A 23242-nucleotide genomic window follows, 5' to 3' on the forward strand; every position below is an offset into this window, starting at 1 on the left:
GCAACACTCTGCAAATGCGCCCTGTGGTGTGTTTTAAGTTGTGGCCCTTACTGGAGGTACCTGGTGGGCTTGTTGAACCCCAAGGACCCTCAGGATTCAAGGGGACTTAGTCCCCGAACTTGAAACGCGCCATGGGGCGCGTTTGCACAGTGGTGAATGGAGGGGCGTGCCTGAGGTGACATGTGTGCAAGCACACCCTGTGGTGTGTTTTAAGTTGGGAAATTAATTCCCCTTCAATCCTGAGGGCCTCTGGGGGCCAACTAGCCCACCAGTTACCTCCAGTAAGCGCCACAGGCCTGCGCTGCAGAGAGGTGGTCCAGGCCACGCCACTTTTTACACCTCTCTGCAATGCAGCTCTGTGAGGCTTACTGGAGTTACCTGGTGGGTTAGTTGGATCTCAGGGACCCTCAGGATTCAAGGGAACCTAATCCCCCAACTTAAACACACCACTGGGTGCCTTTGCACAGTGGTGAAGGGAGGGGGCGGGACCTGGGGTGACATGTGTGTAAACATGCCCTGTGGTGCATTTAAAGTTGGGGAATTAATTCCTCTTCAATCTTGAGGTTCCTGGGGCCAACTAGCCCACCAGGTACCTCCAGTAAGCTCCACGGTGCTGCGGTGCAGAGAAGTGGTCCAGGCCATGCCCCTTTTTACACCTATCTGCAGCGCAGCTCTGTGGCGCTTACTGGAGGTACCTGGTGGGATAGTTGGACCCCAGGGACCCTCAGGATTCAAGGGGATTTAATCCCCCAATTTAAAATGCACCAGGGGGTGCATTTGGAGAGTGGTGGAGGAAGGGGGCATGGCCTTTTTCTACCTCTAACCAATCCCACTGCGTGGGGCTTACTAGCGGTAAAATGTAGGCTAGTTGGCCCCTTAAGGAACCCTAGCAGTGATGGGGACTTCCATCCACATCCAAGAGCGTACCAGGGAGCGCGTTTGTAGAGTTGTGGGCAAAGTGGGCGTGGCCTGGTACGAGTACTTACTAGTGCTCTGACTTAGAGGTAGTTTTAATCCCCGTTCCCTATTATGTACTAAGGCCCTACAGAGGAGGTAATGCTAATCACAGGGGTACCCTAACGCATAGTGTTCCCTAGTGTATGTAGGTGTTTTCACTGTATTCTAAGTGTCTTTTAGCATAGAACTGATTCTAGGTCTGGTTAGTCAGAGTCAGTTCAAATCAAGTCAAAAGATACTTTATTCGACAACCAAGAGTCATAAAAGCACAATTCATTAAAATGTATTAATACTTAAAACCTTACAACACAATAAAAAATTGTTTTATAAAAATGCCTATGCGAAACAATAAGAGGGCATCCCAAGTAGCTATTTCATCAAACACGAAAAAATATACAAATAGAGCAACAATATAGGGTATAAAAAAGCACTGAATATAAGACCAAAGTATATTAGAGCTATCTCATGAAGTGCACATTAAATAAGAGAACAGACTGACTCTAGCGCCAGCAATCTTTTCCTGTATCTAATAGCTGCTATTAAAAAGCTTGCAACCCCAAGGCAGACTGTGGGAGAGGATAACATTTGAAGATAAGAGAAAAGCCGGCCTCACTTGAGAAAACTGGCGGTTTTTAAACAATGGTAAAATATGGTTCCTGCGCTGAGAGTCGTAAAAGGTGCAGAAAAACATGAAATGTAATGTGTCCTGATCTGAAAAATTGTCACAGGGGCAGGGTTTGAGTGAATCAGGTTTCGAGTAGCCTTGGGGAAATGCCAAAAGCCAAGGGAACAGATTCAACCGAAATCTGGTCAAAACAAAGCGATGATATGCTTTGTTACCATAAGTTAAATAAGGCTGCATCTGTAGACCCATGCTCAGAATAACAAATCTTCTCACAGACGGTTTTGCTAATTCCACCTCCCCCCTAAACATCTGCCGCTTGTCCAAACACTGCTTTTTAAATTCTCTGATAGCATTCTTTCCCAATGCCCCTGGACACAGTAACAGGTCTGGGCGGCCAAGCCATCCAGTCTTTAGATTTGGGGTTGGACACGCCCAAATTCTAAGCCAGCTCAACAGTGGTGCAACCGCAATCTGGTCTGAAATATATCCGCTCCCAGTTCTTCGTGCAAGTTAAAAACAGGGGTTGCAATGGGGACCGCAAGGAGTTTCCGCATGTAATTATTCCCAGCTACCTGGATCCCCTTCACATCCTTGTAACCCCAAATGTCACTCCCATACGTAGCCATCGGGATGCATTTTGCATTGTAGATCTTTAATAGTGCGGAAAGTGGCTTAGACCCCACTATTTTAGCAAAATTTAGGGTAGCCCCCGTCGCTCTGGCTAAGGTGTTCTTTTTAAGTAAAAGTTGTGAGCACCAAGAACCTTGTTCATCAAAAACCTAAATAGGGAAACGTAGGTACCTTAGTCAGTTCGGCCCTTTTACAATAAAATTTGGCCTTGGCCGCCTTTCCTGAACCTATAGTCATACTGTATGATTTCTTGTAGTTCGTACTTAAATCTAGTGACTCCATAAAATGTATGAAACAGTTTAAAAGATGTTGTAAACCCAATGCATTTCTAGCCAGCAGAACTGCATCATCTGTATACATAAGTGTTGGAATCATTTTAGAGCAGACACTGGGTATATCTTTACAACAAGCTGTTAGGGTTTCTCTCAATTTATTAATGTAGAGTGTGAACAGCAAAGGGGGCAAAATGCACCCCTGCCTGACTCCCCTTTTTACTTCCCAGGGATTTGTCAAACTACCATCTGTGTTGTATATTACTGCTGCTGTGGTGTTTTCAGGGGCGGTATGCAAAAGGACACTAGCTCTGCATCTATCCCTAAATCACGTAACACTAGCTACAGCTTAGACCGGTTGACATAGTCAAAGGCTGAGGTTAGGTCCATGAAAGCCAGATGTAAAACTCCTCTCTTGGCAATGGTGTACTTCCCAATGACTAGATGCAGGTTTGAGCACTGGTCCAGGGTCCCTTTCCCTTTCCTGAAACCATACTGCAGATCAGAGATGATTGAAATATTCTGTAAAATGATCCAGAATTACTTTTCCCAGAATTTTTGCCGCGGAATCTAAAAGGGAGATGGGTCTGTAACAGGCGGGATCATCCCGGGCTCCTTTTTTAAATATAGGGATAATAACCACCTTAGCCCAAGATTGAGGAAGACCATTGATGCACGCTGCATTAAAAAATGGGTTAAAATCTTGGCCCAAGCCTTAGGATCAGCCTTATAAAGGTCAGCGGGTACCCCATCAAGACCAGGCACCTTTTCTGCTGAGGTTGAGACAACAGCTTTGTGAACCTCATCTATAAAATGGAGGGTATTACGAGGTAGGCTGGGAACTGATTTTCCCACTGCAGATTCCAAATTTATATCGCTATAGATATTACTGAAATGCTGGACCCAGAGCTCAGCTGGTATCGTGCAATTGCTCCTAGAATTTAGTGTGTCTGAAAAATAAGGGCTGTTAACCATCGACCAAAATCTAGTACTGTCGGCTAAAACTCTGGCTTTGCTAAGTGCTTCCCAGGCCTGCTCCCTTATCTGTTTCTTCCTTGCCTGGTTTGCAAGTTTATAGGCCTTCCTACAACACCTAATCAATATGGCATCCCTTGGGTTTTGCAATAATGCCTGTTTTAATTCCTAAATGTAGGAGAGTAGGATCTGCTTACTATGGTTACACCCAGTTTTTTCTGGTGTTTCACAGTTTTTTTTACTTTAGTCTAGCTGGGGCCCTGCTAGTCAGGACCCCAGCCTAGCTGCTTCCTCTAAAATAATTGCATGTACTTTAGGTGCACTCCAGATTGGTTACTGGGTTACCCTTGTGAGTCCCTAGTATATGGTACCTTAGGTACCAAGGACATAGGTACCCCAGAGGCCTACCAGGGGCTGAAGCATGTATTATGCCACCCCTGGGAAGCCTTCCAAAATGGCACCTCAGGTCTGCTACTGCAGCCTGGGTAAGGTGGTGCATGCACCCCTTACTAAGATATAGGTTACCTATATCTACCTTTAATCACTGACACATATAAATCTATAAGTCACTCCTATGGCCGGCCTTGTCAATCCTAAAGGCAGAGTGCTTCGTTTTGTGTGAGAGGATGACCATGCATTAGCAGGACCCCTCTGCAGCTTTCGGAATCTATTCTCTGAGACTGTTCTGTGATGCAGCCACACCATATACTCTTAAGTGCATTATAACCTCGCTGTAAATGCTAACTTTGGAATGGCTGCATGGAAACATGTCGTGTTTCGTGTCAAACACTTTGGAATCCCACCCCTCCCCCCCCGCCAGTCCTGGCGACGGGGGTAGATTTCTACCCTTCTAGAGGGAGAGACATGTACACACTGGTCTAACTGGTAATAGCTTTAAAAGAGCCCTGGCATCACAAAATGGTTGTCACAGCCACAGACACGGGTCTGACCCCCTGCTGCTGGACGAAACTCCGGCAGGGGAGGCCTGGACAATAGGTTTTCTGTCAGAGGGAGGTGTAACCACTTCCCAGACAGACTTTAGTGTATTGGGGCTGGGTGGGTGCATTCATAGAATGCTTTTCAGACAGTGCTGGGGGCACACTTGGTGTCCCTGTGCTTACCCCAGTTCAAACCGGTTGCAGGGGCACTCAGCCCCTGCTCTGGAGCGAAACTGGACAAGGGGAAAGTAGTGTAACCACCCCCTCCCTAGATCCTCCCTTAGGTGGGTCCCTAGAGTATGTCCAACCCCCCAACCTTAGAATAAGTATGGGATCCCAGTCCTTAGGACTTCAGATTGCACCTGGACGAAACTCTGCAACATGTATCCTGGAACTTCGACATTCTATTTCGACTAGAAGACGGAAGAATCTCCCTTGGGGTCAAGGAATTACTCCCCTGTTCAAACAGGCACCAAAGAAGCATCTTGCCGGTCTGCATTTCCAAGGTTCCCGCCAGATCCCGATGGAATTGCGACTCAGGACATGGACTTCCAGACTTTCCGTAGCCGACACAAGATCCCAGCAAAGCTGAGACCCGCAGCCCTCACGAGTGACGTGGAACTGGAACTCCTGGTCACCGTTCACATTTGCAAGTGCATCAACTTCTCGAGGTTTCCTGAAATTGTGCATTGGAGTACTTGTAGTCCAAGCCCAGAGCACCATCTGCACCAAAGATTGTGAGCCTACACTCCACGAGTGTTCCGGTGGCCCGCTTCTAGCATTTCCACTTAAAGAAGCTCAGCTGAGGATAAGGAGAAAAGAGTAGCCTTAGAAAGGGAGTCCCTAGATCTTGAAAAAGCAAGAAAAAATATGGGACTAGAGTCCCATGGTGTCAGCAACTTCCCTAGTATTAGGGATAGGTCTTATGACCATAGAAACTTAAACAAGATTGTCCTTCCCTACCAGAGTGGGGATGACATCCACAAATGGATAACTGCACTGGAAAAGGCCTGCAAAGTACAGAAGGTGCCCAGGAGCAGTGGGCAGCAATCTTGTGGCTCTCCTTTGCAGACAAAGGTAGAGACAAGCTCCTCACTGTCAGAGAAGAGGATGCGGAGGATTACAACGTCCTGAAGAGGGCTCTTATAGATGGGTTTGGCATAACCACTGAGCAGTATAGAGTCCTGTTCAGAGATACCCAAAAGACACAGACTCAGGACTGGGTTGACTTTGTTGATTGTGCTACTGAGGCTCTGGAGGGCTGGTTACTGTGCAGCAAAGTGTGTGATTATACAGGATTATACAATTTGATTATGAGGGAGCAAATCCTTAATAACTGTCAGAATCAGCTGTTGCATCAGCACTTGGTAGACTCTGATCTGACCTCTCCCCAAGAATTGGGAAAGAAGGCAGACAAATGGGTCAGAACCAGGGTGAAGCAGAAGGTACAGAACCAAGGTGGTGACCAGAAGAAGCAAGAACCTAATAAGGGTGGGGAGAAGGGTAAAGACCAGAAGTCTTAACAAGGCCCCCAAAAAGCTTCAAATGGTGGGGATTCCCAATCTTCCAATAAGAAAGACCAAAAGAAACGATGGTGTAAAGTATGTACACAGAACAGCCATTGGACTAGTGATTGCACTAGAAAAGAATAAACTCCAGCCACCATTGCTCCTAAGGCATCTGTTCCCCCAGTTCAGCTCCAAGTGGTGGTACTCGGCAGAAGGGTGTAGTAGGGTTAGCCCTGGGTACTGAGATGGGCTCTGGCCTAGTCAGAGTTCCAACTCAGGCTGTTCTGGTCTGTGATGAAGGTATGGATATGTCCTCCTGTGTGAGTCCCAATAACGTGGGCAAATACAGACAACAGCCTTTGATCAATGGAAGAGAGGCTTTGGCCTACAGGGACATGGGGGCAAATGTCACAATGGTGACACAAGACTTTGTGGACCCTGGACAAATCATACTTGGTGAACTTTACCAAGTGACCAATGCTAGCAATGCCAGGACCAACCATGTCCTGACAGTTGTTAGTGTCTCCTGGGGAGGGGTAACTGGCCTTATGAAAGTTATGGTAAGTGCAGACCTTCCTCTTTAATGCTTGCTTGGCAATTATTTAGAGACTTTAGCCTGGACTGAAGTGGAGTTTAGGACCCATGGAGAAATGTTAGGGATCTCTGCACATGTGCTTGCTGTGACTAGGTCACAGGTCCAAAAGTCTAACACTGAACAGGCCCTGGCTCCTGGAATAATGCCTCCCAAGAAAAGGAGCAGCAGGGTTAAGGCAGTGCCTTCCCCCCTGACTCAGAGTGATGATCAGTCTCTTGAGGGAGATGATTATTCCCCTGAAGAAGGAACTGTCCCAGAGGAGCTTGAACCTGATCAGTTGAGTTCTTGGGGGCAGGGGGCCCTTCCAGGGCATATCTGACTCAAGAGCAGCTGAGCTGCTCTTCTCTTGAACCCCTAAGACAGCAGGATGCTGCTGTGGCTGCTGAGAATGCTAGTGGCCCCGATAAAATGTATTGGGATGATGGACTCCTGTATTTAGAAAGTAGAGACCCCAAGCCTGGTGCAGCCAGGAGGTTGTTTATACCTTTGAAGTTCAGGGGCTTCCTATTGACACTAGCCCATGATATTCCTTTTGCAGGACACCTGGGCCAAAACAAGACTTGGGATAGAATTGTCCCTCACTTTCATTGGCCCCACATGTCTGAAGACACAAAGGAGTTTTGTAGCTCCTGTGTCACCTGTCAAGCCAGTGGTTAGGCAGGTGGCACCACTAAGGCCCGCCTGATACCACTACCTGTGGTGGGGGTTCCCTTTGAAAGAGTGGGGATTGATATTGTTGGACCAATGGATCCTCAGACAGCATCTGTGGACTATGTACTTGGTCTCCGCTCCAGGATGGGTGAGTATATGAAAAAGGCAACTAGAAAACTTGAGGCTAGCCAGGAATTTCAGAAAGCCTTGCATGACCAAAAGCCTGTTCTGATTGTTTACCAGCCAGGACAGAAAGTGTTGGTGTTGTAGCCTGTGGCCCCAGCATCTCTCCAAGACAAGTGGAGTGGACCCCACACTTTTGTTGAACAGAAGGGAGAGGTTACCTATTTGGTAGATCTTAGAACTCCCAGGAGCCCCCAAAGGGAGCTTCATGTCAACAGACTGAAACCATATGTTGACAGGGCAGACGTGGGCTTGCTCATGGCTACTGATGAGGGACAGTAGGAAGAGAGTGACCCTCTCCCAGACCTGCTCTCACAGAACCCTGATGATGGGTTAGTAGATGATGTAGCCTTGGCCGGCGCCTCACTGATCAGCATTAAACTGTAGACAAGTGCTTAGTCAGTTCAGACGTCTGTTTTCTCTGACTCCAAGTCAGACTACCTGGTGCACTCATGAAGTGGACACTGGAGACAGTCTGCCTGTAATAATATTTACAGGCAACCTGATCATGCCAGGGACTGTATCAGGACAGAAGTCCAGAAAATGTTGGATTTGGGAGTTATTGTACCCTCGGATAGCCCTTGGGCAAGTCCAGTAGTCTTGGTACCTAAAGCTCACACCCAGGGAGATAAGAGAGAGATGAGGTTTTGTGTTGACTACAGAGGTTTCAATGCAGTCACTAGGACTGATGCCCATCCAATCCCAAGAGCAGATGAGCTTATAGATACTTTGGCCTCAGCCAAGTTTCTGAGCACGTTTGAGCGTACAGCTGGCTACTGACAGATCAGATTAGTTGATGATTCAAAGCCAAAGACACCATTTTCAACCCCTAGTGGGCACTATCAATTTGCGGTAATGCCCTTTGGTCTGAAGAATGCACCTGCCACTTTTCAAAGGTTGGTGAACAAAGTCCTAACAGGCCTGGAAGACTACTGTGCAGCATATCTAGATGATATTGCTGTCTCTAGCTCCAGCTGGGAGGATCACCTGGTCCACCTGAGAAATGTTTTGGAGGCCCCACAGAAAGCAGGCCTAACTATCACGGCTACTAAGTGCCAGATAGGGCAGAGTCAGGTTGTGTACCTGGGCCACCTTGTAGGTGGAGGCCAAGTTTAACCATTGTAGAGCAAAATCCAGACCATCATGGACTGGGTTGCTCCAACTACCCAGACTCAGGTCAGAGATTTCTTGGGCCTGGCTGGTTACTAAAGGAAATTTGTCATGGGTTATGGTTCCATTGTGACACCCCTAAATGCCTTAACTTCTAAGCGAATGCCAAAGAAAGTTCAGTGGACAGTTAGCTGTCAAAAGGCATTTGATGACCTGAAGAAGGCCATGTGCGCTGCACCAATTCTGCAAAGTCCTAACTACTCCAGAGAATTAATTGTCCAAACAGGTGCATCTGAGTTGGGGATAGGGGCTGTGCTATCACATGCGCGGGCGGCCGCGCATGCGCATTGGTTATCAAGACGATGGCGTGAACGAGCAGAGGGAGCCCCGGGACGCAGCGGATAAGGTAAGTGTCTTTTATTTATTTTTATTTGTCCATTTACTAAAATTAGGTATGTTCAGGAGGGCGGGAGGGAGGCGGGTGGCGGGCAACTTTGCTACGCCCAAGGAAGGGCTACGCAAAGGGCGAAGTACGCAACACTACGCCCACTACGTGGGCGTAGCGAAGTACTTCGCCCAGGGTTAATACTGACACTGCAGCACTCGACATCCTTTGTGGGACAACTTGAATCAAGCTCCTGGTTTTCATTGACGCCTCCTGGTTCTCGTGGTTGAAGAGTCAAGCTTCTCCTTCTGCACCTGAAATCACCCGACATCGGTGAGCATCTTCTCATCGCCTTACTGGTCACTGGCAAGTGACCCAGACTGTTAGCAGAGTTGGTAGATCAGCACCTTCTAGCATGGCCCAAAACATTCCTTCTCTAGATGTATTAGAGGGTGTTTTCAAAAGCATTCTAGAGTGCGAGAGCTGAAAGTCCAATACGTAATATTGCAGGTCAGGTAGTGCCAGCCCTCCTTTTTCCCTTCTCCGCCTTAACTTCTTCCACGCTAATCTAGTGGCTCTATATTTCCAAATGAAGGAATTAATCTCCCGTTGACATTTATCTAGCTGTTTAGTGTCAAAAGCCAAGGGGATGGTATTAAAGAGGAATGTATATTTAGGGAGAATAGACATCTTCACTAAATGTATCCTCCCCAAGATGGATAGGGGGAGATAGGCCCAAGACTTTAACTGTTTCTGACATTCTTTAGAGACCCGATCTATGTTGTTTTCTGCGATTTTGCCAACCTCTTGTATAATTCGAATTCCAAGATATCGCATGGAGGAAGCCACGTCGAGTTGTGTATTAGTGATGCTCCAGGCCATAATTTCAGTTTTATTTGCATTTACTTCATAACCCGACCTTGCCAAACTCCTCTGCCCTCTTAATAACTGTAGGAAACGCTAGGTTAGGGTCAGATGTAAAAATGTCCACCCTCCAAATATAAAAGAGGTAATATTAGACTCCTCTCTAAGAACCTGAGCAAAAGGCTCAATATAAAGGTTGAAGAGGAGGGGGGAAAGCGGGCAGCCCTGTGTTGTGTCCCTTGTAATTTTGAAGGCCTCCGTCAAAACGTTGTTAACAAGCAATCTAGCTGTTGGGGCCTTATACATGAGCGCTATTCCTCGACAGAAACTGTCACCTAGATTGAGTTTTTTCATGACCGCAGCCAGATAACCCAGTTCACCCTATCAAAGGCCTTGGTTGCGTCCAAAGTAAGGGTGGCCAAAGGAAGAGAGAAGGTTGAGGCGATCTCTATGGCCTCGACTAGATCATGCGTAAGGTCAGCTAATTGACGCCCTTTTATAAAGCCTTTTTGGTCTTGATGTATAATTGAGTCTACTACACCCCCAACCTGTAAGACATAATGGCGGCAAAGATTTTATAGTCAGTGTTGAGGAGTGAGATTGGGCGATAAGACCCAAACTCTGTCAGATCTTTCCCTGGTTTGGGGATCAAAAATATCATCGCATTACTCCATGAATTTGGAGGATCCTCCCCCTTCAAGAGGATACTATTAAAGAGAGTCGCCAGAGTTGGAATAACAGTTTCACTGAGAACCCGATAAAGTTCCCCCGGTAGGCCATCGGGGCCAGCCGCCTTCCCTCGCTAAACTTGTCCGATGACCTTACTCACTTCTTCCTCCGAAATCTCTACCTGAAAACGCCTTCTTTGCTCAGATGAAAGTCTAGGCATGGAAATTTTTTCAAGCCAAGAATTTCTTGCTAAATAATCCTCATTGATGTCTTCCTTATAAATAGCCTGGAAGAAATCCTGGAATGCACTCCCAATATCAGAATTTGAAATCTAGGGAGCTGATTCACCCTCCACCCTTATCTCTCTGATATAGTTTTGCGCTTGATCTGATTTTATTTTCCAAGCGAGGATCTTGTCTGCTACCTCTCCGAATTCAAAATGGGAGATTTTACTCGCCTCCCATCTCCTAGCCACCCTTTCTTGTAGAATGATTTCAAGTTGGTTTTTCAACGAGACTAGCTTCTCTTGATCTTCATTTGAACCTATGTGAGCGCCGAGCTTTCGGTAATTAAGAATCATTTCTACCTCGAGGCTATTAATACTCTCCCTATATACCCTTTTTCTATGAGAGGCTCTACTAGTAATGCATCCTCTCCAAAAGGCTTTCGAAGCATCCCAAATGATAGAAATATTTGCAGAATCTAGATTAGCCTCGAGAAAATATTTAGTCTCAGATTGAAGGAAAATAGTTCCTCCTCTAATAAGATAGAGCGATCAAAGGACCATGAGGCGTGTCTAGACTGCCGTCCAAATTTTAGGCTAAAAAGGATAGCCGAGTGGTCGGAGAGATGGGATGGGAGATATGCTATATCCTCCAACGAATCTTTAAGACTATAGCTAAACAGTGTGTAGTCTACTCTTGACTTGTGCTTATATTTTAGATTCCGGAATGAGACCCCCAGTTTATCCCCTGCCCTTTCCCTCCATATATCTGCCAGCCCTAGCTGTGCCATTATTGACACAAGCAATTGCCTAGATTTAGAAAATACACAGGCTCTGGAGTACGGTTATTTATCGAGTTTAGGATTTAGCACAATATTAAAGTCCCCAACCCATATTACAGGGTCCTGGAAGGCTACCAGGTGGCTTTGAATAGTATCTAAGTAGGAAGGGTCGTCCTGATTTGTCCCATAGTAGCCCACCAGAGAACACAACAGACCGCCCAGCGAAACTCTCAGTAGGAGCCATCTCCCACTGTGATCCTCCTTATACTCCACTATTTGGGCCTTTGCTTGTTTTTTGAAGATAAAGAGAATCCCTCTGATATTTGCAGTTTGATCTGTGCTCACAAATTTGTCAATCCATTTCTGTTTTCTTAATAAATCAGTGGTCTCCGATTTGAGGAGATGTGTTTCCTGTATGGCAATGACCTGCGCTGGGGAATCTTTCAGATATTGAAGGATTCGATCTCTTCTACCCCTCATGCGCAGGCCATTGACATTCCAGGAAAAATACTGAAGCAACGTCATAGCAACTCATCCCTCTCCTCCATCCCCTCCCACCCCTTATCAAACATTCCTAGCTCCGTCCTGGACCTTGTTGAAAAAGACTTCTGAACTTGATAGCTCAAACCCTGATGATAACCAATACTAAACCTTAAAAAAAACTGTAAGAGAGTTGGCATATGAGGAATTTTTAAGCTTTCACCCCCACCACCCCAAGTGTCCCTACTCTCCACCCACCCCCTGGAAAACCCATCCCTACTTAGACTGGCCTGATGTATTGCTAGAATTTGCGCCCTCAGACAACCCCCCTACCCTGCCCGTACTGCTACAGATCTATACTAGGAAGTTGTACAAGTCCATATTTATGTCCCTTTTTTAACTGTTATTGTTAGCACCTTATAATAGCCACTTTGTGTAGTGCTTTTTTTATACTTTTATTTTCCTCCTCCCTTTTCCTCCCTTTTTTCCAGTGTAAGAATAATTTTTTTTATGTGCTAAACTTAAAAGACTATACCATTATGCTAACTATATATAATTCCCCTATATACAGAATTGATTACTGTATAGAATGGAAATTAATACCTTGTTAATTGATACAGGGGCTTAGATTACATATTTAAGATAGTGAAGTGTACTCTATAGCCTGGATTCTATTCCCATTGAACTTCCCCCACATGAAAAATCCCTTAAGGATTCCAACAGCTCAGCAGCCTCAAGGGGGATCTGATGTTATGCATTTTGTTGTTGAACATAATCCGTAAATACGCAGGAAATCTCATTTGCACCGTAGCGCCCAGGGATCTGAATTTGTCCATCCTTTGACCAAGTTCCCATTGCCGATCCAAGGTGGTCTTGGAAAGATCTAAGCGGACTTCAAAAGGAAACTCTGGACCCTTAAATGTTTTGGATTTCAGTGCCAAGTTTAAAAAAAATTCTTTTAACGTGTACATGAGCAAGTTAACTAATATTTTCCTGGGTTTAACCCTACCAGGGTTTAATCGAAACGGGTCTCTATGCACCCTTTAGATGTCTTTCTCCAAAATATCAGACGGCTCCTCAAGATTTAAAGATTCTTTTAGTAGGGCAACCACAAAGGACTTTATATCGCTCCCTTCTTTCCCCTCCGGAACCTTCAGAAGCCGGAGATTATTCCTCCGCGAATAATTTTCTAAGGATTCCACTCTCTCCCGCATAGCATCTCCCTCTCTTCGCAGATTTTGGATTTTCACTTCAGCTGACCCCAGGTTTGCTTTAAGTGCCTCCACAGAACCCTCCAAGGATTCAGTCCTTTCATAAAGACCATCCACTTTCTTCTCGAGGACTTCACAGGCTGCCCTGATCTCAGTTTGATTCTCTGCAGAGACCAAAAAAAATATTTCTTATATCCTCCTTCATAGATGTAAGAAGGGCCTCAATCGAAACTCCAACTGACTTCTCTGCACCTCCAAAACCGTCAGCCTCTGACCCAGGCAGCGTAGGGAGGGCGAGGATTGAAGCAGGGTGCCCCCCGATTCAGGAGGCAACTTCCCCAGAGCAACCAGGATAAATTGATATGGTCTGGAGGCTAGCCGAGCCATCGATCTGTACTGAGAGCTCAGCCGCGATTATAGGAGAGCCCAGGGGAGCTGGGGGGACCTCAGACATTGAAAGATTTTTATAAGAGGACATACTAGTAGGGGGGAGGAAAATTCCCGGATCAGTATGGCCAATGGAGCTTGCGGGATGGATATTCAGGACCTGGGGCAGTACCCTAAAGAAAGAGCGCAGGGAAGGAGTAATGCGGACTGCGTTGTTTATTGCGCAGTTCTTTTTTGCCCCTCTCTGTGAGCTGTTACGATCTTTAGCTCTGACACCCCCCTCTTTGCCTTGGGCGCCTGACTCAAACTACCTCCGTCAGCACCTTCAGCACCTTCTGAGCTGATATCAGCCCTTATGACCGCGACTGGTGGAGCTTGCGAAACCTGTAGGCGTTGAGTACCCTTACCTCGTTTACTTGTATTTTTTGCGGCTTGCTTCTTGCCTATACGCTTATTAGCAGTGGTGCGGCCACTCTCATTTCTTTCCCTCGACAGAACCACGTCCTCCAACCTCTTTTTACTGATGACCCCACTATCACCGTCTACACCGCCTGGTCCAGAACCATCCTGTGTCAGCGCCGAAACTGCCGGGTCCTCGAGCCTCCCCTCCACTGCTAAAGCAGCCGCTGGAAATAAAGCGCTAATTACTTGACTGCCACTTATTCTGCCCCCGCTTCTTCTGTCTCCGCCAGTGTTGCCCCGGAGGAGACCGCGATCCACCGCTCTGCAGCCACGCCTCAGCTCCACAACTGCTTGCACCCAGAGTGGCAGGAAGGAGGGGTGTGGAGACCGTACTGCAACCATAGCAATAAAAGCCGAACAAGCAGGTAAAAATGAAGTGAAGTGAAGATTTTCCCCAATGCGTACTTGCTCCGCTACTTCCTAGCACTATCCGTGCTACGAACTACATCGTGTGGGGCGGGAGAGAATGGGTTTCTTGCGAGGACTGGCGCTACCGCTTAGCACGCGGGCGTCATGTTTTCCCGGCCAGCGAGTGCATTTTGGTCACTAAACATTCTTACATACCACTGTGATTCGGCATTTGGAAGGAATGCCATAAACACATCCCTCCCTAATCGATATCAATCAATTAAGCAATCAAGATTCATAAAGTACGGCTAATCACCCGATAGGGTATCCAAGTGCTTGCAGGTCCAGAATGCTTATTTGAATAGCCAGCTCTAGAGGGCCATTCTGAATTCTGGAAGTGAGGTGATGGTCCGGAGGTGCGTGGGAAGGGTGTTCCAGGTCTTTGCTATGATGTGGGAAAAGGAGATTCATCCTCTTTTATTTCGGTAGATGTGGGAAGTATGGGCAAGTAAAAAGGAGGTGGATCTTAATCTTCTCCATGGTTAGTGGAAGTTTAGGTGGTGGTTAATGTATGCAGGTCCCTGGTTGTGTAGAGCCTTCTGTGCGTAGATCAGCAGCTTGAACTGTTGTCCCTTCTGTACGAGGAGCCAGCGGAGTTGCCCATGGTGAGGTGTGATATGGGTTCATCAGGGAAGGCCGAGAATGAGTCTGGCTGCAGCATTCTGCTTAGTCTGATGTCTCAGTAGGAGGTGGGTGGTGATACCAATGTAGAAGGTGTTGCTGTAGTCCAATCGGCTGGTGATGAGGGCCTGTGTCACAGTGCATCTTGTGTGTAGGAGCAGCCACTTGAAGATCATACATAGCTTGCGCAGAGTGAGGAAGCCGGCAAAGGAGACGGCGTTGATCTATGATTTCATGGCAAGCTTGCTGTCAATGATGATTCTGAGTTTTCTGGCTTGGTCGATGGGAGTGGGTGCAGGTCCTAGGTCTGATGGCCACCAGGAGTCATTCCATGTGTTGCTGCTATTGCCAAAGATCAGTACTTCCATCTTGTATGTGTTCAGCTGCAGTGAGTTGTTCTTCATCCAGTATGCAATGTCTGTCATGCATCTATAGAAGTTGGTTCTGGCAGTGGTGGGGTTGTTGGTGAGTGAGAGGATGAGTTGGGTATCGTCTTCATAGGAAATTATGTTGAGACCGTGGAAAATGATGATGCTGGCCAGCGGGGTCATATATGCGTTGAAGAGCGTGGGGCTGAGGGATGAGCCCTGGTGGACACCGCAGGTGATCTCCTTGGGTTCAGAGGTAATAGGTGGGATGTGGATCCTCTAGGTTCTTCTGGTGAGGAAGGAGGTAATCTATCTTAGCGCTTCCCCGGGGATGCCGATGTGGTAGAGTCTTTTGATTAGCATGTGGTGCAATATGGTGTTGAAGGCTACAGAAAGGTCGAGGAGGATCAAAGCTGCTCTTTTCCTTGGTTGAGGAGGGTTCGATGTCATTGGTGGCTGCGATCAGGACGGTTTCAGTGCTGTGTTTGCTGCAGAATCGGTATTTGGAGGCATTGAGTAGCTGGTTCTGCTCCAGGTCTGTCATGAGTTGATTGTTGGTGATCTTTTCCATTACCCTCACTGGGAATGGGATCAGGGAGCTTGGGCTGTAGTTTTTGAGCTCGCTGGGGTCGAAGGAGGGTTTTTGAGTAGTGGTCTGACTTATGCGTGTTTCCAAGCATTGGGAAATGTTGTGGTGGTGCTAGTGGTTTTGAGTTCCTGGCCTATCATTTGGTTTCTGATGCTGAAGATGTGGTGCAGCGAGTGGTCTGTGACAGCTCCTGAATGGATGGATTTCATGGTGGAGGTGGTGTTCTGGGGAGAGAGGATGTTCTCGGTAGTCAGTGTGGGGTTCATATTGGTTAAGGTGGTGGCATATCTGTCAAAGAAGTCTCTAAGTGTGGGATGGGATTAGAAGTTTCTATATATGTTTACGATTTTGTTGTTGAAGGGGTGAGGTTGTCGCACAGCTCCTGTGAGGGTATGATCTTGTTTTCACTAGCAGCCAGGTTGGAGAATTCCTTAATAATGTTGAAAAGTTCCTTGATGTTGTTGGTGCTGGTTTTCATGTGTGCGGCAAGGGCTGTCTACTTTGTTTCCCTCAGCAGGAGGTGGTAGAGGTTGAGCGAGGTTTGAAGGGTGCCCTGTCGGAGGTGTCCCTGCTGCTGTACCATCTCCTCTTTAACTGTTTGTTGTCCCATTTCACTGTTCTTAGTTCTTGGATGTACCAGCTGGCCTTTTTGAAGGATTTTCTCTGAATGTTGCTCATGATGGGAATGATGCTGTCTACACAATTGGTGATACAGACGTTAAAGTGTTTCACTCCCTGCTCCCTGCAGCAGTTTTGGAGGTGTTGAGGACATTCGCCCAGCTGGTCTTTGATATTTTGTTCTACCTCAGGTGGGGGGGGGGCATTGATCATCGTGTATGTATCCGCAATTCCAAATGTTACTGAATCACAATTTGGAATGATACATATTAAAATGGATTTTTCTGTTTGTAAAATGCCCGATTCGGCGAATCAGACTGTTGGCGAGCAGAAAAATGCTTGATACATCAGGCCCTTAGTTTACTGACTTGGAAAGGTGGCAGGTTGAGGTTGCACTTATATGTTTTAAACTTGTAAAGAGTGGATGTATTACATTAGATTTGAGCTGCAAAAAAAACATGTTGCCTACAACCTAGTCTTCTGTGTTACAAAAACATTATTTTTCCCAATCAAAATGCCAATACCAATGGCTCCCCACAAAAAATAAAATATTTTTTGTTCTAAACATGCGCGTAAGGGCCATGACTGCAGGTTTCATAGCTGTCCAAATACTTGTATTCCAATTAACAAACTACAGACAAGGACGAACGTATTAGGTGCTGTTACATGAGCTACTCACGTTTCAGGCACTCTATAAAAATTGATCTGTGACAATAACAAACGTTGCAAAAATATAATACATCCCAAAAATATTTTTGAATAGCAACAAACGAAACTGTTTATACAATGTAAGTATTTCATTTGGAAACAGCCCAAAATGCTGCCTGCTGTTCCTTTTGCAGGGCACGCTCTCGGGGCCTCTATTACATTCCTGTGGGTTGTACTAAAGTGCGATATCTGTCACAGAAGTGTCAGAGCAGCCAAAAGAAAGAGTGACTCAGCTACAGCATGCAGATGCCGCGAGAACAGGTCAGCAGATCACGAGCCCAGTGTGTACAAACAGCCGTTCCTTGAGCGCGTGTCCCTCGTGGCACAACTCAAGTAACACTTGTCAAATTCATATTAGTTTGCATATTTTTCAGAACAGATGCTCTACATCTAGGAAAATATTTTTCTCTCGGGATAGTCCTCTATTTTTTTATATTGTGGAAGATATTTACTTTTTCAGTGCCACTATTTTAAAAGATAATATGAATGTAAATAGCATAAGTCGTCCCACTCCGAAGCCGAATAGAATGACTAGTATGTTGGATAATATGTAAAAAACACAAGAACAAAGATATGAAATGAAAACTGAAAATCCGATAAAGTGTGAGGGTACTAGGAATACGATACAGATTAACATTTCCCCATCAGTGAGAGCGTAGGTATCCCCAAAGCATGACATTACTAAAAATCACTTTTTAAAGATTAATACATCAAAATAAAAAAAAATGCAGGGCACCATTTACAATATTTTGCCATAGGGCAGCACCACAAGCCTTCCTGCTGCGTTGCCCTACGGAAAAAGAAAAGGGCAGGAATGCCCCTTATCCAACCAATACAATTGGCTGCCATGCACCAACGCAGGCACACTTGCACCATGGTGCAAAGGTGTCTGTGATGTAGGGATGATTGTTTTTGTGCAGGAAGGGACACATTCCTGCAATAAAACATTCAATGGAGGCGTTTTCCTTCCTCAGTGTGCTGCTGAATTAAGCATACATAAGAGTAAGAAATTAGGAGAAATAATGTTATCTCTCCTCATTGCGCCTCCCCTGTGGAGAGGTGGGCTTTTGACGCATTCCCAAGTTTACACCTTGTTGTAAATCTGAGAATGGGCGAAATGCCTTGGGTGTTACATGGGAACACCTACTGTAACGCCCTTGGCACGCCTCCCAATTGTAGTGTGAGACAAAGCACAGACTTGCTCTGTGTTGCCTCACTCCATATCTACAAGGCCATGAAAAGCCACACAGGGTGGCTTCATGTGCCCTAGTAGATATGACTAAACCCTGTACTACATTAAATTTCACATCAAGTGACATTTCAGTGATGCACACGACATGACGCCGTTTTACCCTTTAGAGAGGAGAGAAGGACCCAACATATAATTGGTGTTTGGATGAAGGACGACTAAAAAGGGCACACTGCATTTTACAAATCTATGCATTAAGGCATTGGTCCATGTAAATTCTTAACATACTTTTTGTTGATCTACAGGGAAAATACATTTTGATCATCTAATTCAGATTCATAATGCTAAAATTACACCCACACTAATTTATCTTACAAAGCATACCCGCTCAGATCCTGCTTATTTTTAAATGAGAGTGAGGGGAAAATATTACAAGACTGTTGCTCACTTTGCTCAACAAGCCGGTTCCTGCCAATTCAATTAGTAAGGATCGAGCTTGGGATTGTGAGCAGATTTGTACAGTCTTTAGTGAATATAATAAAAGGGAGAAATTATGAGTTTTGGCAGTGCACAAGTGGGCATCATACCACCGCCCTGCTCCTGCACGCCAAACTTCACCGCCACCTGCCCACCAGATTTAGAGTAAAATAGTGGTCTAGCGGGCTGCTTGGCAGTCCTGCGGCGGTGCAGTTTAAAAGCTCTGAGTCTTAAACTGCACTGGTGCAGGACCACCAGTGCACATTCCTGCACTGCATGGATTTTCCAGCCATGCCATGCAGGAATGAGGTACATACACACAAGAGGCGCATCTAGTGCCCCCTTGTATGCATCCCAGTGCATACGGCTTTCTTTCCTCACTACCAACTGTTTCGTAGAAATAAGAATCTCCATGAGACCGCTGGCGGTGAGGAAAGTCGTAATATGCTTGGTGGTGCCACAGGGCACCCCATAGCATATTTCAGCCCTCAGATAGCCAAGCCACTTCCTGGGACTCCCTGATTCCTGGCAGTTGCAGCAGTTCTATGGCAGTTTGACTACCCAAGTTGTAATCCAGCAGTCAAACCCCAGTGCAGTGGTGGCTGGACTGCCACTGCTGTGCCACCGTGAGCATGGAGGTCCGTGGACTCATAATTAGGCCTTAAGTGTTGTTTCAAACTGTTGCATGGTACCAATCCTTCTTTAAGACCGCTTCTTATGGCAGAAATGAAGCAAGACTCCCCGGCCTATATAGTTAGAAATGTTGTCTAGTTCCTGAAAGTACTTTGTGTGTGATGTTGCTTTGCTGAGGACGGTTGTGACTTTTTTCAAAGCCCAATCTCCCCGACCAAGGGTTCTATTAGGATGGCGGTTGGAAAATCACACCGACCACCATGGTAGCATGAAAACACTTCCCGCTAGGAGCGCCGGAAAACTGTTGGTCCAAGTAGTATGCTCTGCAGTCGAAATCCGACTGTGGCAGTCAGATTCTGGCAGTTAACATTGCGGCGGTTGATGGTGCCAGCAGCACCGCCACGAAGTCCAAAAAAGCATGTCCTGCATGTCCCTGCACTGTGTGGCAGGCATTGCACAGTGCCTGCCACCTGGTACAGGGACGTGTAGGGGGCCCCAGTGCACCCACACACTCCCCCAACACATTGGGGGCCCGCAATGGACCCCCAGAGACATTCTCTGCATGCCTTTCCATGGCGGTCCCACCGCCGCAGAAGGCTGGCTAACGCCAGCATCATAATCATGCTGGCAGTGCTTTGCCCTGATCCACCACAATTGTAGCGGTCCGGCTCCGCATGCCAGGCAAGCGGGCGGACTGCAACCGGATGAAAAGTGGCGGGTGGAAAATCGCACCGCTTCGGTCACGACCGCAAAGCTAATTGGACCGGTGATTTCAGGGTTTCGATGGCGGGCGGATGTTCGCCGCCGGTCCGGCGGTTGCTACGGCCGGCCCGGCGGCAGCCAGCCACCCGCCATCCTAATCGACCCCTTGGTTACACACTTGATGAGTTCTTTTGTGCTTCCCTGGAAATCTATAAAACATTGTGTACAGATATTTAACTGGAGAGGTCTCAGCCTACTTTTCTTTCTGAATCCCCATTTTATTAAGTGTTGCCTCATATGAAATATGCCTCTAAACAGTGTTTTGGCAAGGAGAAATAAGAATTTCCAAATATCATCCATTTGTGTCATATAGGAGACCAAAATATGTTCCACGTTTTGCACGTATGTCCCACACTGAAAAAGGCCAGAAACAAATATTTACTTCTTATAATGATAATATTTAAGTCAGACTCACACCAGGATCCGGTGGACTTGTTACAAAATCATCCAAATACATGTTTAAGTTTTTTAAAGTGTATACCTTTTTTAAATCTTTCTTACCTGTTTTTTAAATGGAAGAAATATTACATTATTTTTATGAGTCATAAGAAATAACCTATTATTAGAAATGGGGGTTCCTATTTGGCAAGTTGTCCCCTGTCCAAGTACGGGCAATTCTTCTTAGTCAGGATAAGGGGTATAGACGCCTAAAATAACCCCTGCTCAACACCTTGGTAGCTTGGCATGAGCAGTCAGGCTTATCTCAGAGGCAGTGTGTACAGCATTTGCACATAAACAGCAGTAATACAGTGAAAACACTACAAAAGGACACCACACCCGTTTTAGAAAAAATATCCAATATTTTATCTGGCAAAACAAGACCAAAAATGATAAAACGCCACCATACAGTTCTTAGAAATATCAATAAGCAAAAATACAGTTCCTTGAAGTTTGATTGCTCTATCCGGGGCTAACACGGTGTTGTGAACAACAAATCTAAACAGTTCTGGCTGATGGTGGTGTCGCAGGCCAGCTACGGTGTTGGGAAGACCCGTAAAAAGTACCTGTAGAAATGCAGGGCATTGGTGGCCTCGCGATGAGCCTCGAAGAGCTGGCGTCGGCAGGCGTCAGTTTGTGAGGTCTGTGCAGAAGTTGTTAGGCCTTTTGAGTCACACGTGTTGCAGATTGAACTCAAGAGCACTAGCATCAGTGGGCATCAGGGCTGCGGTTCTGCATGCAGTGCTCTCCGTTGCAGAGCAGGTAGCAGCTTGGTAATGGTCATCAAGAGGCGTTGGTGAGACCAGGGCTGCGGTGCGAAGTGGTGTGGGGCTTGTTGCAGTGCTAGCAGGCCACAGTGCAGGCAGTGGAATCGTCTTTGCTGAAGCGCTGTTGTTGGCTCATAAACAGGAGTCAATGGCGATGGCAAGCTAAGGTTGCGGTGTTGGATGGGGTGGTGTGTCGTGTAACTTATGAGCGGTGCCCTCAAACCACGGTGCAAGCAGCAGCATTGATGTTGTCATTGAGCGCCGCTGTCAGGTATACAAGGGAGGTGGTGTGAAGTGACGCATTGCGAAGTGTGGTTCCCACTGGTCATAGTGCAAGCAGTGGCTTGGTGTCGGTGTCAGGTGTCATCGTCAGTCAGACCGGGGTTGCGTTGTGAAGTGTGGTGGTGCCCTCTGTGGTGCATTCAGGACACAGAGCCGGCAGCAGCATCATTGATGGCATCAGTTTGCTTTTTTTCTGTTGCAGCACAAAACATGAGGTTCCCAGTGCTGGTAGCAGAAGAACTTGGAGTCTTTGCTGTTTCTGAGACTTCTTGAACAGGGTGTAAGCTCTACCTCAAGCCCTTGGAGAAACTAAAATAAAAAAGTTGCAGAAAGTTCAGTCCTATCCTTTTTCTGCCCAAGACAGAAGCAGCCACTGCAGGCCAACACAGCGAAGCATGCAGCAAAGTGGTAGGTCCTCCACACAGCTTCTCCAGCTCTTCTTCTGGGCAGGTTCCTTGATTCAAAAGAGCAATAAAATCCTGGTGTCAGGGACCCAATATTTTTTATGTGGCAAGGGTCTCTGAACCAAGTCCAAACCAGTTCTACCCTCTCTGGCCCAGCTTTGCTACAAGAGGTGGAGATAGCTTTGTGCAGATGAGACACTGCCTATTCGGATGCTAGTAAAACTCCTCCCACCACTCTAAATGCAGACCAGGCCTATTCAGCCCACTATGAGTCACCCAGGAAAGGCAGGACACACCTCAACCACCCTCTGACTGTCTACAGTGAATGCTCATCCCCAGCCCTTTCACTCCAAAAATCTAGACAGTCAATACACAATCCAGCAGAGGCACACAGAATGGTTAAGATAATGCCTACTTTCTAAAAGTGGCATTTTCAAACACCCAATTTAAAATCTATCTACCTAAAAGGAAGTGTTATTAAATTCTGAGTTCAGAAAACCTAAACTCAATTTCTCGACCTTGTCCCAATGGAAAGATCTACTTGTAAGATGTTACAAAGCTATTCCTATGTTAGCCTATAGGGCAGATAGCCTTGCAATAGTGAAAAACAAAATTGGCAGTATTTCACTATCAGGACATGTCACACAAACCAAGGAATGTCCTACCTTTCACATACACTGCACCCAACCTAGTTGGGTACCTTGGGCCTACCTGAAGGGTGTTCTATAGTTAGAGAAGGGATGGTTAGGGCCTGGCAAGTGGGGCACATCCCAGGCAGACATGTCAGTAAAAACTGCATGGAGACACTGCAAGGGCAGGTCTGAGACACCTTTGAAAAGCTGCTTGTGTGGGTGGCACATCAGTGTTGCAGGCCCACTAGCAGCATGTGATTTACAGGCCCTGGGCACCCACAATGCACTATACTAGGGAATTGGTAGTAAATCAAATAGGCCAAACATGGGAACACAAATCCATAACCACAATTTACAGTAGAAGCACTTGCACTTTAATACTGCGCAGCAGTGAGAAAGTGTGCAGGGGCACTAAACCAGCAGAACAAATTCCACCATA

This window comes from Lissotriton helveticus, chromosome 2_1 (genome assembly GCF_964261635.1).
Source record: "Lissotriton helveticus chromosome 2_1, aLisHel1.1, whole genome shotgun sequence".
Lineage (NCBI taxonomy): Eukaryota > Metazoa > Chordata > Amphibia > Caudata > Salamandridae > Lissotriton > Lissotriton helveticus.